Consider the following 14,134-nt stretch of genomic DNA (forward strand, 5'->3'; position numbering starts at 1 on the left):
TCCAGCCTCAGACACTTAGTATGTGACTTTGGGCATTTCATTTGACTCATTGTTTTCAAAAAAAATTTCAAATCTATCCAAAATAAGTTTTTATTGCTATATTTTGTTTTTTACATAGTCTTTCTTTGTCAGAGAAATGTTCCACATAAATAGTATTTTTTTCCCAAGGAAATGGGATCAAGTGACTTGCTCAAGGTCACACAGCTAAGTGAGTATTAAGTGTCTGAGGCTGGATTTGAACTCAAGACCTGCTGACCTCAGGGCTAGTGTTCTATCCACTATGCCACCTAGCCTCCTTCAATTGATACTCTTTTTGAAAGAGTTTCAAGAATATTACTTCTTAAAGACACAAGTAGATACAAATAGAGTTTAAATAAGACATAGTATCTGCCCTTATAAAACATAGAGTCTAATAAGGAGGATGAGACATATTTACAAATAATTTATATATGTAGATACTTATGCATGCATGTATGTATGTATAGAGAGTTTTATGAGGTCTGAGGTGGGATAAAGCTCCCCTATTATATCTCCACTATAGAGATCAAGAAAAATTTTCTGGCACTAGTCCAAGGTTTTGATCCCTTTGCTCCTAGCCCTGAACAATTTCCACTCTATAAGATGTGGAGCATCAAACCAGCCCCCCAGAGAACCCCCTGTGAGTGACCTTCTATGGAATTGTTGAAGCAGAGATCCCTGGAAGAAGAAAGCCGGGACTCCAGTCTGCTGACGTCCATTCCTCTTTCTCTCAGGGGCACTCTCCTTTTTTGTGGTTTCATTTTATTTCTCCCCCTTTCTTCCCATCCACCCTTTGACCGGAATGGTTCAGGCTCCTCCCCCTCTTCCCTCCTTACACATCAATGACTTTTGCTGAAAAGCAAACACCAACAGCCTGGCGGTTTCTGGGTGTGTGGTTTACCTCAAGACGTCATTTTCCTCCCGCCAGATAAATCAGAAGTTATTTCTGCTTACATCTAGTTTCAGTCGTATGGGGGCAATGGGATCTGGCACACATGACTTCTATTTAGTGTTCAGAAAGGTAGAGTACAGAGAAGGGGTCTGAGATAGGTGACAAAGGACCTGGTTCAAATCCTACCTCTGTCATTTATTACCTCTAACTCTTTTAAGGGAGTTAGGTTAGCCAGTCTCTAAAGATCTTCCTGCCTCTTAATCCACAGATGATCTCATGCACCTTTAGCTTGACGTCTTGTAGTCCTATGACCCAGGTATTGTCCTTCAACTGTTCCAAAATAGACTAGTCGGGACTCAAATTCAATCATCTCATTGTGTGATCTTGTACAAATCTCTTCACTTCTCCCTACTTTGGTATCATAAGCTATAAATAGAGTAGATTGGACTAAATGACCTCTGAGGTCCCAGCTCTAGGTTCACAAAATATTGGTGCTAGAAGGGAGGATCTTAGAGATGATTCTAGTCCAGATTGGGGAAAGGGACTGCAGGGATCATACAGTCAACTTGTATTAGTTTCATTTATGTTCAATTCTTCATGACCCCATTTTGGGGTTTTCTTGGGAAAGATACTAATTTGCCTTTTCCTTCTCCTGCTCCATAAATGAGAAAATGAGGCAAGCAGGATTAAGTGACTTGCCCAGCTTCATTCAACTAGTAAGAATCTGAGGCTGGATTTGAATTTAGGAAGAGGAATCCTCCAATTTCAAAACCAGGACTCTAGCCACTGTGCTACCCAGCTGCTATCATTGATATAAAACCAAGAACCAAAATACAAGATTTCATTCACTGAGGAAATCTAAGAAGTTTGGATTCTCCAAAATGGGGCACAGATTTTCTAAATTTGAACAAAACAGAAACATTTGAAACAAACTAATTTTTATAATTTGACTACAATTTTAGCTTTTGGGTGTCAAAGGTTGTAAGAAATAAGACTAGTTAAACCACCCAACAGACAAACAATTACTCCATGAACAGTGGAGGAAACTGCTCTGAGTATTTTCTCCGAATTGGACAGGGGGTCACTTAAAGAAGGGAAAGCTCCAGTGTCCAAGGACTAGTAATGCTAAAGCTCATTTAGAAGTCAGTGGGGGGGGGGGGGGGGCAGCTAGGAGGTGCAGTGGATAGAGCATTGGCCCTGGAGTCAGGAGTACCTGAGTCCAAATACTACCTCAGACATTTAATAAGTACCTAGCTGTGTGGCCTTGGGCAAGCACTTGACCCCATTGCCTTGCAAAAATCTAAAAAAAAAAAAAATAAAGTCAGGCCAGTCCTTGGACAATAGATAAACACTCTGCTACAAGACTCAAACTTGAAGCACTTTCATAGTGGTTCAGTTAATCACTAAATTAGCAGGCATTTATTTGTTAAGCTCCTGTTCAGTGTCAGTAGGTTACTTAGTCACTGGGCTAAGTGCTAGGGATACAAAGGCAAAGGCAAAAATGAAATATTTCTTTCTCTCAAGAAACTTACCTTCTATTGGGAGATGGAATGATATAACAGATATGTGTATACAGAATATATATCAAATAAATACAAAGCAATTTTGGGAAGAGATAAATTTATGGAATCTGTAAAAGCCTCACCAAGAAGGGAGAACTTGAGCTGAATTTTAAGGAAACCATGGGAATAAAGGCAGAGGAAAGGAAAGAAAACATCCAACATATGGGACAGCCAAGGCAAAGACATAAAGAGATGTAGTGTGGGATGTGAAGGCCTCCCAAAGGCAAATGTGACTGGAAAAAATAATGTAAAGGATGATTGGAGATATAGGAAGATACCAGATGGGGTAGAGTTTTTAAAGTCACAAAGAAACTTGTAATTGATTGGGGTAGGGGCATGCATAAGGAGCCATGGAGTTAATAGGTAAGGGAGTGACAGTTAAACTTTCTCTGTAGAAAAATCACAAGTGGCCAAGAGGAGAATGGAATGGGGAGACTCTTTTTTTTTTGAATTTTTAAAGATTTCATTTATTTTGAGTTTTCAATTTTTCCCCTATGGTATACATTGATCCCAATTGAATGTGATGAGAGAGAAATCATATCCTTAAGGAAGAAAAATAAAGTATAAGAGATAGCTAGATTACATAATAAGATATCAGTTTTTTTTTTTCTAAATTAAAGGTTAGAGTCCTTGGTCTTTGTTCAAAGTCCACAGTTCTTTCTCTGGATACAGATGGTATTCTCCATTGCAGACAGCCTCAAATTGTCCCTGATTGTTGCACTGATGGAATGAGCAAGTCCATCAAGGTTGATCATCACTGAATGGGAAGACTCTTGATGTGGAGAGACCCACTTGTGTTTCCTTTTCACTGGCATACCCTTTTAAGGGCCCTAAGTTATCCCCATACTATACTACTGCATTTCTAGAAATTAGTAAGATGTTCATGGAAATTTCGATAGTAAGCAAATGTACCAGTCTCTAGATCTTTTCAATCAAGCGGGGTTTTTGGATCCTCCTATTTTTGTGTGATGAATTATCCTGCCATAGTAATCTTCAAAGATCATCATTAAGTCATAGAAGGACTGTAATTTGTATTAGTAATATGCCCACACTAATGAAAGGATATACTATTGAAGTAAATAGATTTGGAAATACCTTTGCAACTATAGATTATGTAATTAGAGTACTTGGTAGGAGAAGCTACCCCACCTCCATAGTGAGATAAGATCTATAGAGGAAAGGTCATATCCTCAGTGTTTCTGATGTTGTTAAAGGAATTCTCATCCTTAGTCCACTTATACTATTGAATACAATTTGTTAGATGGGCAACTTTGAACAACTCAACTTACTGCTGAGTTTCAATTTCCTTATCTGTAAGGTAGAAAATTAATATTTGCACCTCACAGGCTGGCTTGAAGATCAAATGAGATCTTTAAATGAAGATCAGTGAAAAGTGTACTGAACTGGGCCAGAAGTCCTGGATTCTAGTCTCAACTCATCTACCATGTAAGTGGTATGACATTAATCAGTTCACTTCCTTCTCTGGGCCTTCATCTCTAAATTGAGGGCAATGGACTAAGTGACTTAGGGGTCACTTCCAACTCTACCATTTTATAAGATTTCATATATATAAATAACCTTGTAGCCTAAAAAACTATCAAATATGCATCTACCACCCCTCATTGGCCATGATCATTGTTCTTTTTTGGTGTCTGCTTTAGGGACATCTAAACTCACTTCAACTGGGCTTATCAGACTGAAGTTTATACATGAATAGAGGAAAGAGTTTTGACTGTTTAATCAATCACTTCCCACCTGACTGTGGTCCTCTGAATTTTGTGCCCCATGGAACTTCATCATCCTGTAAGAACCTTTTGACCCTGGAAGTCATACCTTATCAGTAGTCCCTGCTCCTGGGGCCCTTCCCTCTTACTGGAGAGGGTAGAGATGGAGAGTTCCCCCCAGATCTGTATTTAAGGCAGGTGCCCAGGCTACCATGTCTTCATTTCCAACAGAACTGCACTTGTCAGGACTCCTCAACCTGCCATGCCAGGTACCTTCTATTTTTCAGTTTCTTTTTTGCATGTTGTCTTCCCCCATTAGATTGTAAGCTCCTTGAGGACATAAACTATCTTTCTTTTTTCTTCCTAGCACTCTATCTGCCACATAGTTGGCACTAAGTAAATGTTTATTGATTGACAGAGAATCTAGGTTCAAATCCTGCTAATGTTTACTAACCGATTGATTTTGGGGAAGCCACCTGACCTCTCTAGGTCTCAATTTATTCATCTCTAAAAATTAAGGGGGATTCTACTAGTTGGTCTCTTCAGTAGCTTCCAGTCTCTTTCCATATTTGTATCCCTGAGTTTCAAAATAACAGTCTTGGGCAAATCTGTAATAAGAGAGGAGTAACTGGGACTTTCCCTCAGGATCCCAAAATTTAGAGGGTGCTGACATCACTTGCAGTTCTTTAGCAGTGTTGAAACAACTGAATTTATCCCCTTGATATAAAAAATAATTAGTTAAAATAGGACTAATAAAATAGGAAGCTACCAGATGACTTGAACCCTTTCCCTCATAGCCACACCCCAGTGAACTTCTCCTTGGCTCAGGCCCAGAGTCTCTATCTCCCCAACATGCTTGGGCTGCTATCCTAAGTGTCTCTTCCAGGCAAATTGAATTTATCTTAATAGGTGACTGAATCAACTATTTCCATTTCATGCATACATTGCTAGTTTAAGGTTCTGGTCATGGACTACATCAGCCTGCCAATCTGACCTTGACAGACATTCCATGGCCAACTCTGATTCCATGATTCCATGACTCTTATCTGATCTAGAGCCAACCTTCAGCTCCCTCATTTTCTGGGCACATTGTCCCATGATGGAAAATTCAGTGATTCTAGGTCAGCAGCTGATCCTTTGAGGAAAGAGACGGGCTGTCCCAAGGCAGATTGGTTCCTTTCAATTATATTTGTTGGCTAGGCTAAAGGAGTCAGAGCTGAACAAAAGCTGATAGAGGCCATATGGGTGGTCTCTGGGATGAGGTCTCAGAAGCCAAGGTCTGACCTGCTCCCCCAGGCCCTCTGCTGATTAGGTCTTTGGTCTTCAAAGTTGGAATTTGGATGGAAAAAATCTTGAGAAAACAGAGGCTTATTCCTACAGGGACTTTATGACTGGATCAGTTATCTGCACCCCACTACATGTCGTGAGAAAACTCCCCACATTGTTCCTAACCATATGCAGCCCAATAATCACCAGCTCTTAGCCCTGGCCAAAAATCTCTAGAATCATAAGGATTATCTGACTTTCAGGATTTGGACTATAATGGTGTTTCATGCCTCCTGGGGTGGGTGGGAATCTGATATCCACACAATAATACTCCAAGAACTTGCCTAAATTGGAAACTAACTGCTCTCCTGCTAGTTCTTATTCCATTGATAAGAAAACTTGAAAAAGGATCAAACCTTCAGTGATTCTGTTGTCTGTGGAGGCAGCTGCATGCCTCTGGAACCTTCCTCCTTTCTAGACACTCGATTTGACCCTCTTGGGTGCCTCACCCCATCTCAGCCTCCCTTTCCTCTCCCCTCTGGCATTTCCTCTGTTTTTCCTCCATCTGTCTCACAGCACAAAGCCTGGAACTCCCCCAGCCCTCTAACTGGGCCTCAGCTATGGCAAGGTTCCGTGTGTGCACTCAGGACGAAAAGGCCCAGGCAGGAATGCAGCCTGGATGCCAATGGCCAGGGTTTAAGGAATGACAGAGGGGAAGGAGTGGGAGGAGTTGGAGAAGGAGGAAGATGTTGCCTAAGCTCAGACATAGAGAGAGGATGTCGAACAAGCTTAGCTTCTCTTCCTCGTTGGGTTATGAACTTGGGCTCCAATTAGAAGTATTGGGCTAGGAGCTAGGCTATCTCAGGCAAACTCCCTCAGTCATATCTGATGTCCCTTTGGACTTAAGGAACTTGACATGAGGGACTCTCAGAAGATTAGGCCTTTGGGCATTAGTGAAAAATATCAGGCAGAAAATGTGTGATCTTGAGGAGGGTCATGTCTACTTTCAAGGCTGGAGTGTCCTCATCTGCAAAATGAGACAGTTATTAGTGCATTTGAGAGCTGTGATTTATCACAAAATAAATTCTGCATGTAATGAAAAGCAGAGTTTTTATGTGAAATACATGCATTTATCAAAAATATTATAAGCTAGTTTGCTTTTCACATTTCTGGGTGTTATGCCCTATACCTCTTGTCCCAACTTTTACCAGCTGTGGTCAAATCACTTCCCCTTTCTGGGCTTCAATTTCTCAATCTATTAAATGGGAGGGAAGTATCATTATAGACCATCTTCAAGGTTTCTTTCTCCTGAGCTAACATTCTGGGTCTGTGGGTGGCAATCTGGGAATAGAGGTTAGGGATGGGGAGGATGGAGAATGGGGAAGAAGAGCATTCAAAAGATGTTTTCTTAATTAAGCATTAAGATTGGGATTGAATGACCCAGTACAAATGCCTTTTCAATTAACAAGATCTGAGGCACTGATCCAGTGGAAGTAGGTTTTCCTTGGTTCCCTGGACTACAATGATAATAATTCAAGACTGTGTTGGAGAATGAAAGTGACATCACTGCGGTCAGTTTGGCCATCCAGCTTGGCCATCCAGTTCATTAGCTTTGCCACAGCTACTCAAGGAGAGACTTAGAGCCAAGCACCCAGGGTAGATTTCCCTCTTGGGTCTATCATCAGGAAAGTTCTTGATCAAGGTTAAGGAGACTTTAGAGCTTGTGGAAATGAGCTTCAATGTTCTTATTAGTATTAATAAATTATCAGGGGGTTTGAAGGCAGGAGACCCAGCTCTGTAGCCCAGCTCTACCATATATTGACCATGGGCAAGTTGCTTCATCTCAAAAGAAGAGAGTGGGACTAGATAATCCCCTCCAGAACTAATATCTTCATGGATTGATTGATTCAATGAACAAGCATGAATCAAAAACCTACTCAAAGCTGCTGTTTTAGCATATGTAAAAAAGCAAGATGGTCCCTCCCAAGAAGGAGTTAACATTCTACTGAAGGGATACAACCTGATCACAAATAAATGAAGATTTATGGAAAATAAGTTGAAAGTGTTTTAGGGGACTGGGGCACTAAGAACTGGGGGAAATCAGGAAAGACCTGATTATACATCATCTGGCTAGGGAACAGTGAGTAAGAATTAAGAGTTAAGCATGAAGAAACAGACAGTGAAAATAGCAGGAAGAAATAGAGAGTTCTCCATCCCCATCCCACTCCCCAAAAGCCCAACGCCTCAAACAAATCTAAAAAAAATTACACCAGACTAAATTCTGATTGAGAAATCCAAGGGAAAAAAATCACAGTGAGTTGTTTATCCAGCCCAGCTCAGCATAAACAGAGAGATCTCTAGACAGAGGACAGGGTCTAATCTGGGATATACCATCTGGAGAAATGTTATGACCCAGGGCAAGAAGGGTTCCAGATCCAGCAAAAAGGGGCCTAAATTTGTGTGGTGCATTAGGAGGACGTACCAACTAGGAGATCTGTCTCTAACCAGGTTTGGGTCAGAGATCCAGGGCAGACTGAGGAGGGGACATGAGCCTTGTGTGGAGGTGGGTGGGAAATATATGGCAGGGGGAAAAAGAGACCACTAGTCCCAAATTTACATACCTTGGGCTATGTGCTATACATAGAAACAAGTCCAGAAACAACCAATAGCTGTGTGACTTTGACCCCAGGCCTAGTGAAATAGGGTTTCAGTTCCAGCTTCCCCCCTTTGAAATCTGTAGAGTATTAAGCAAGGCAGACCTCTCAGTTTGGAGGTGGGTTGTATATTTCATCAATAGTCCCCTAAAATGATGGTTGATCATCAGAATTGTTTGTCTTTATAATGTTGTTATCATTGTATAAATTGTTCCTCTGGTTCTCATTTCACTCCTACATGTGAAGTATAGGTTTCTCTGAAACCTTCCTCTTCATTATTTCTTATGGCACAGTAGTCACATTCATATACCATAACTTGCTCAGGATTTACCCAATCAATGGATACTCCCTTGGGTATAATGGAGTTAGAAAAGTGTTCTAGCTTACGCTTGACTCAGGTCAGTGCCTGCCAGATAATGAAAACTTAATGGATATTTGTTGATTGATTGAGAATAATAATAATAATAATAATTCAAAATGGTCTGTCCCGTGGTAGTTGTAATTTAACATTGCAATAAAAACAAGAGATTTACTTCGCCACAGAAGGAGAAGGATATTCAATAAGGATAGGCATTGACTCAGCCTATTGCCTCAGTTAGCCATTGGTTATTTTGCTAGTGGGGTTTCAGAGAATCCTTCAAGCTGAATGTAAAGTACTTTGTAAAGCTTAAAGCACTCTACAAATGAAATTTTAAATTATTATTATTATTATTATTCTCAATCAATCAACAGATATTTATTAAATGTTCATTATATGCCAGGCACATTGTAGGAGGTTTTGGGGATACAAAGATAAAATGGAATAATCTTTATCCTACCTTTTCATTCTATTTTAGGAAACAATTTGTACATGTATAAGTATATGAAAACTATAACAAAACAAATTCATGTCAGTTTGTTGGGGTTGAGGGAGCACCCACTGGATACAGAAAAGCCTTGGCCAGGAGTTTGAGCTGAACTTTGTAGGAAGTTAGGCATTCAAAAGGTGGAAATAAGGTCCACTCTAAGCCTTAGTTTCCTCATCTGTAAAATAAAGAATTAGGGCTTGCCCAAGGTCACCTAATGGTAGGAGTTTAACATAGAATCCTCTCTTCAAATTCAATGCTTTTTCCACTATTAAGTGCCAACTCTGTGTGAGGTACTGTATCTTCAATAAGAGGATATGAAGTATCCAACTTCTCTTCCTTCTTCTCTTTCTCTTTCTCTTTCTCCTCCTATCTTATATCATCTTCTCTTTCTCTGATCTTATCAACTTCAATGGGTTGAACTGAGATGAATCCCAAATCTATATATCTAATCCTAATCTTTCTCCTCAGTTCCAAGTCCACATCAACCATTTGAAGGACATCCAATTAAATGTCCTATCAGTATCTCCAATTTATATCCAAAATAAAATTCTTTCTTCCAAATTTTACTTTTATTATTGACATTTTTTTTTGTAAGGCAACGGGGTTACATGAATTGCCCAAGGTCACACAGCTAGGTAATCATTAAATGTGGTCACACAGCTAGGTAATCATTAAGTGTTTGAACACATGGCTCCTGACTCCAGGACCAGTGCTCTATCCACTGTACCACCTATTTGCCCCAATACCTCCTTTTTCAGTAATTAAAATTCAAAATCTTTGAGACACCCTCTGCTTTTCCTTTCCTTTCATCCACTCAGAATCAGTTGCTAAATCTTGTTAATTTTCCCTCTTTGACATCTCTCCTCTCTTTCTTTCTGTCTCTGTCTCCTCTTCTCTTCTCTTCTCTTCTCTTCTCTTCTCTTCTCTTCTCTCTCTCCTTTCTTTTTCTCTCTCCTCTCTCCTTCCTCCTCACTCTTCTCTCTCTCTTTTATCTCCCTCTTCTCTATTTCTTTCTCTCTCCTCTCTTCTCCCCCTTTATCCTCTCTCTCTCTCTCTGTCTTTCTCTATCTCTAATCTGTCTATGTCTCTGTCTCTGTCTCTCTCCTCACACATCTAGAATACAAGCAGCTTGAGGGTAAGGATTTGTTTTTGTCTTTGTTTCCTTAGCACCTAAAAAAATACTTTGAAAATGTTGTTCAGTCACATCCAACCATTCATGACCCCAAGGACCACACCACACAAGACCCTTCTATCCTCCATTATCTCCTCAAGTCTGTCCAAGTTCATATTGCAGCTTCTATGACATCATACATCTATTTTATCCTCTGCCATCCCTTTTTTCTTTTGCCTTCAATCTTTTCTCATATCAGAACCTTTTCCAATGCATTCCATCTTCTCATTATATTGCCATAGTATTTCGGCTTCAGTTTTAGAATTTGACCTTGAATATATAACAGGAGTTAATAAATGCTTATTGAATTCAATTGGACTGTATTGAAAAAAATCACGGGATGTGCGCCATCAAGAAGTCGAAAATATATTCAATCTCCTGCCTGTATTATAGTAATAACTTTCCAACTGGTCTCCCTGTCCTCCAGTTTCTTCCTTCTCTAATCTGTTCTTCCACATAGCACCCAAATATGTCTCCTAATTCCCAAATCTGATCAGGTAGCTTCTCTGCAAAGCAAAAAGACAAAATCTTTTTGATTCCCTAGAATCTGCTGAATAAAGTACAAACTCCTCAGAATGATCTTCAATGTACTCACTATTTGGCTACAACACACATTCTTTGCTTCCACTAGATCCCTCTGGTCTCATGTCATTTCCTCAATTCATTCTATCATTTCTTACTCCCCCCCTGAGCTTAGAAGAATCCCCTCCCATATCTCTTTCTCCTGAAATTCTTCCATTACTTCAAGGCCCAAAACTTTGCCAAAAAAAAAAATGGTTAAAAACTACCATTGCATGTAGTTGGAAAAACAAATAAAATATTTTTAAAATAAAATAAAATATATTACAACTCAATTTTAAAATAAAAAAATGAAAGTGAGGATGAGCACTTCTCAGATATGAGAATAGTCCATGCAGTAGATAGTATATTGTGTAGGGAGACTAGCAAGTAGACCAGTTGTCTGGAAAGTAGTGTTTGAGAGTGAAGTTAAATCAGAAAGAGAACTTGGAGCCAGATTGTGAAGAGTTTTTAATACAAAACTGAATTATTTGTATTTTATCTTTAAAGCAATAGAGAGTCAGTCACTCATGAGCTATGAACAAAGGAATGGTATGATCAGACTTGTAGTTTAGGAATATCAATTTGGTAAGTGTTGGGAAGTAAGGATACCATTCAAATTTGAGCCATCTCTGAGTTCCTTCCTTGTTTTAGAAAGTAGAAATGGATCCATGGAATGTCCTTGATGACCCTGGATGTTAAAATAGAGTTTTTCCATCTGTTTTCTGACTACTGACAAGTTCATCAATGCAACTCTGGACTCTTTTCTTCTTCTGTGAGTTTTTGGCACTGGTCTATGAGGGTCTTCAATTCTAGAAACATAGTCCATCATGGGGACCTATGCTTAAAGCCTTCCATATTGACAGAGTTTGACAGAACTTATGTTTTACCTTTCATAAATTCTATTTCCTAATGAGATTTTAGAGTAGGACCTAAGCAGCCTTTTCCATGGAATATAATCAATTTTTGTTGACACCAATACACTCAGTTAACTATATAATATGTTATTAGGACCATAAGATTTTTATTTTTACTTATTTATTTATTTTGGTTTATACAATCTGCCAAGAAAGAGTTGAGGAGAGAAAGAGCATGCATTGTTGTATCTTAATGTAATGAAGGATTTGGAGTCTAAAGATCTGCATTTGAATCCTGGTTCTGCCATTGTATAACCTCAGGCAAGTCACTTACCCTTTTGGGACCTCAATTTCCTCATCTTTAATGAGGAGTTTGCACTAGATGGCCTCTAAGGTCTTTTCTAACTCTAAATTTGTGATTTGAATTCCATCTTAATAGGATCAATGGGAACTTTATGGAGAAGGTGACATTTGAACTACACTTTGAATGATGAGAGAGACATCAGCAGTCAGAGATAGGGAAGGGAGGGAAAAGGAATCTCAGGCAGAGGGGACATTGCAGTTAAAAGCATGGAGATGGGCAAACAGACAAATTCCGGGAATGATGACTGGAAGGATACTAGATCTCCCACATCAAATGCCACTAGCCCCTGGGGAACCTCTATTCATGGATTTTTGAGGCCTGGATGAATATCTTGTCCTTCTCTTAGAGGCTAATATTGGGGATGCTGAGGAGTCTGCTTATCCCAGAAGATTACTGAACTTTAGTCAAAAATTTGATTTGCTTTTTTTTAGGGGACAGGGAACAATTAATGCCCTCCTTTTGGGAATGCCATACCTGGGATTTGTGTTTTCTGTAGGAACTACAATTGGTAACATTCCTCTCCCCTCCCCATTCCAGCTATGAAGAATATGATTCTGTGAATGTTTTCACAGCCTGAATAGCCACGAATGACAATCTAGATGCATATGGGATGACAAGGTATTTTAGAACTACGTTTGAAATTAGAAGACCTGAGTTCAAATGCTAGTCCTATCATTTACTAGTTTTGTGACTTGAGTCTCTGATTCTTCATCTGTAAATTGAGAATTTTAAATACACACACACACATACACACACACACACACACACACACACACACACACACACACACAACCTACCTCACAAGATTTGTTCAGGGAAAGTGCTTTGTGAAGCTTATAGAGATGTGGGCTAGAATTATCTTCTTTTCCCTGGGGGAAAAAAGGGAGGAAAAGAGGATGGTCCTCTGTCTAAGCTACCCAATTAGTTCCCTGCAACTAGGGGTTCCTGTTCAAATAGTAGCAATCATGAGCTTATGACCTCTAGCACCTTTTCACAAGACTGACTAGTCCACACCATAGAAGGTAAGCCTTCTGGATGAACTCCATCTCTACTTCTAACTGATTTGCTCTATCATCTTGGGTATTTTTGTCTCTGGTGCTCTGTTCCTTCAACTCCAAAACTAAGATGATCTTTGTTTCTGTCTGTTCCTGAGCATGGAAATAAGTGAGATAATGTCTGGAAAGTACTTAGAGTTCCCAGAGGGCCATGCTCTAGAAATTCACAAGATCCATATAAACAATAACAATAAAGTGATTTCAACATCTTAGGAGGACCTCAAATACTCTGGAAGATTTCTTTAAAATTGAGAAAACATTTCCACTGGGGAGAGAGGAACAAGCCTATATAGAACCCTGCCCTTCAAATGGAAAGAAACATGGGGTTCCAGTATATCAGATCTGGAGGGGATTTCAGAGGTGTTATATATATATATGTATGTATGTATAGGGAGTTGCCCAAATGCAACCCCAATGCTTGGAATGCAATTGGTCCTCACCTCTGTCTCATAAATTCTCTAGCTTTCTTCAACAGTACAACTCAGCCCCCCTCTTCCATCTTCTATCAATGGGTTAACATTCTTTTTCTATTAAATTTTGACTTCAAATAGACTTTGTATTTATTTCTTGCGTACAGGTGGTATTCCTTTCTTCTTCCCCCTTCCCCATACTACTCCAGGAAAATATAAACAATTTCTTGAGGGCAGGGATAATTTGGGTTTTTTCTTTGTATCTTCAGAATCTGACATAGTGTGTAGACTAGAGTAGATGTTTAATATATGTTTGTTTAATTGATCAGAATTAAATTGAATTGACTCCAGTCTAACCCATGCCTGAGAAGGAACCTTCTCTCAAACAGTGACAGCCCCTAAACCCTCACCCTTCCAGTAAATTCCAGACCTTTGTGGTATGTTCTATAATCATACATCCCTCCAGGAGCAGCTATCTCTGACCCTCTCAAAGGGTTGTTGCCATCCCATGCTGCCTCCCAACATTCTGGGAAGAGGCGTGGACAGGGAGGATTACACCAAGAGGGCCCCAAACCCCTGGGTGACACGTTTGATTTTGTTTTTTTGTTTTTGGACAGGGCTCATCTGGTTTTAATCCTGTGAAATTTAAAAAATGTCCCTGGGAAGGAACATCTTCTATTTTTAAGCTCCTCCCAGATGGGTTGAACGAGATGAGCTTTAGCTGCCTCTGTGTTCTTTGGGGACCCAAGCTGTAG

The sequence above is a fragment of the Macrotis lagotis genome, chromosome 1 (genome assembly GCF_037893015.1).
Source record: "Macrotis lagotis isolate mMagLag1 chromosome 1, bilby.v1.9.chrom.fasta, whole genome shotgun sequence".
Lineage (NCBI taxonomy): Eukaryota > Metazoa > Chordata > Mammalia > Peramelemorphia > Peramelidae > Macrotis > Macrotis lagotis.